We start from the raw sequence: 3,029 nt of genomic DNA on the forward strand, positions 1-3,029 counted from the left end.
GATATTTCCATGTTCATCCAGAAGGCTGTGTAGATATTTCCATGTTCATACAGATAGCGGTGTTGATATTTCCATGTTGATACAGGTTGCGGTGTAGATATTTCCATGTTCATACAGATAGCGGTGTAGATATTTCCATGTTCATACAGATAGCGGTGTAGATATTTCCATGTTCATACAGATAGCGGTGTAGCTATTTCCATGTTCATGCAGATAGCCGTGTAGATATTTCCATGTTCATCCAGATGGGTGTGTAGATAAATCCATGTACATAGAGATGGCGGTGAAGATATTTCCATGTTCATACAGATAGCGGTGTAGGTATTTCCATGTTTATACAGATATCGGTGTAGATATTTCCATGTTTATACAGATAGCGGAGTAGATATCTCCATCTTAATACAGATGGCGGTGTAGATATTTATATGATCATACAGATGATGGTGCAGATATAACCATGTTCATACAGATGGCGGTGTAGATATTTCCATGTTTATAGAGATAGCGGTGTAGTTATTTCCATGTGTAAAGAGATAGCTGTATAGATATCTCCATGTATATGCAGATAGATTTGTAGATATTTCCAGTTTCATGCAGATAGCGGTTTAGATATTTCCATGTTCAAACAGATAGCGGTGTAGATATTTCCATGTTCATACAGATAGCTGTGTAGATATTTCCATGTTTAAACAGATAGTGGTGAAGATGTATACATGTCTACACAGATAGCAGTGTAGATATTTCCATGCTCATACAGATAGCGGTGTAGATACTTCCGTGTTCATCCAAATGGCTGTGTAGATATATCCATGTTCATACAGATGGCGGTGAAGATATTTCCATGTTCATACTGATAGCGGTGTAGATATTTCCAAGTTCATACAGACTGCGGTGTAGATATTTCCATGTTCATACAGATAGTGGTGTAGATATTTCCATGTTCATACAGATAGCGGTGTAGCTATTTCCATGTTCATACAGATAGCGGTGTAGATATTTCCATGTTCATAGAGATAGCGGTGTAGATATTTCCATGGTCATACAGATAGCGGTGCTGATATTTCCATGTTTATACAGGTAGCGGTGTAGATAATTCCAAGATTATACAGATAGCGGTGTAGATATTTCCATGTTTATACAGATAGCGGTGAAGATGTATGCATGTTAACACAGATAGCGGTGTAGATATTTCCATGTTCATACAGATAGCGGTGTAGATATTTCCATGTTCATACAGATGGCTGTGTAGATATATCCATGTTCATACAGATGGCGGTGAAGATATTTCCATGTTCATACAGATAGCGGTGTAGATATTTCCATGTTCATACAGATAGCGGTGTAGATATTTCCATGTTCATACAGATAGCGGTGTAGCTATTTCCATGTTCCTACAGATAGCGGTGTAGATATTTCCATGTTCATCCAGATGGCTGTGTAGATATGTCCATGTTCATACAGACGGCGGTGAAGATATTTCCATGTTCATACAGATAGCGGTGTAGATATTTCCATGTTTATACAGATATCGGTGTAGATATTTCCATGTTTATACAGATAGCGGTGTAGATATCTCCATCTTAATACAGATGGCGGTGTAGATAATTATAAGATCATACAGATGGCGGTGCAGATATTTCCATGTTCATACAGATGGCGGTGGAGATATTTCCATGTTTATAGAGATAGCGGTGTAGTTATTTCCATGTGTAAAGAGATAGCTGTATAGGTATTTCCATGTAAATGCAGATAGCTTTGTAGATATTTCCATTTTCATGCAGATAGCGGTGTAGATATTTCCATGTTCAAACAGATAGCGGTGTAGATATTTCCATGTTCATACAGATAGCAGTGTAGATATTTCCATGTTTAAACAGATAGTGGTGAAGATGTATACATGTTTACACAGATAGCGTTGTAGATATTTCCATGCTCATACAGATAGCGGTGTAGATATTTCCGTGTTCATCCAGATGGCTGTGTAGATATATCCATGTTCATACTGATGGCGGTGAAGATATTTCCATGTTCATACAGATAGCGGTGTAGATATTTCCATGTTCATACAGATAGCGGTGTAGATATTTCCATGTTCATACAGACAGCGGTGCTGATATTTCCATGTTCATCCAGATGGCTGTGTAGATATATCTATGTTCATACAGATGGTGGTGAAGATATCTCCATGTTCTTACAGATATCGGTGTAGATATTTCCATGTTCATACAGATAGCAGTGTAGGTATTTCCATGTTAATACAGATAGCGGTGCTGATATTTCCATGTTTATACAGGTAGCGGTGTAGATATTTCCATGTTTATACAAATAGCGGTGTAGATATTTCCATGTTTATACAGATAGAGGTGTAGATATTTCCATGTTTATACAGATAGCGGTGTAGATATTTCCATGTTTATAGAGATAGCGGTGTAGTTATTTCCATGTGTAAAGAGATAGCTTTGTAGATATTTCCATGTATATGCAGATAGCTGTGTAGATATTTCTATTTTCATGGAGATAGCGGTGTAGATATTTCCATGTTCATACAGATATCGGTGTAGATATTTCCATGTTCATACAGATAGCGGTGCTGATATTTCCATGTTTATACAGGTAGCGGTTTAGATATTTCCGTGTTTATAGAGATAGCGGTGTAGATATTTCCATGTTTATACAGATAGCGGTGTAGATATTTCCATGTTTATACAGATAGCGGTGTAGATATCTCCATCTTAATACAGATTGCGGTGTACATATTTATATGTTCATACAGATGGCGGTGTAGATATTTCCATGTTTAAACAGATAGTGGTGAAGATGTATACATGTTTACACAGATAGCAGTGTAGATATTTCCATGCTCATACAGATAGCGGTGTAGATACTTCCGTGTTCATCCAAATGGCTGTGTAGATATATCCATGTTCATACAGATGGCGGTGAAGATATTTCCATGTTCATACTGATAGCGGTGTAGATATTTCCAAGTTCATACAGACTGCGGTGTAGATATTTCCATGTTCATACAG

This window comes from Gorilla gorilla, chromosome 22 (assembly GCF_029281585.2).
Source record: "Gorilla gorilla gorilla isolate KB3781 chromosome 22, NHGRI_mGorGor1-v2.1_pri, whole genome shotgun sequence".
Taxonomy (NCBI): domain Eukaryota; kingdom Metazoa; phylum Chordata; class Mammalia; order Primates; family Hominidae; genus Gorilla; species Gorilla gorilla.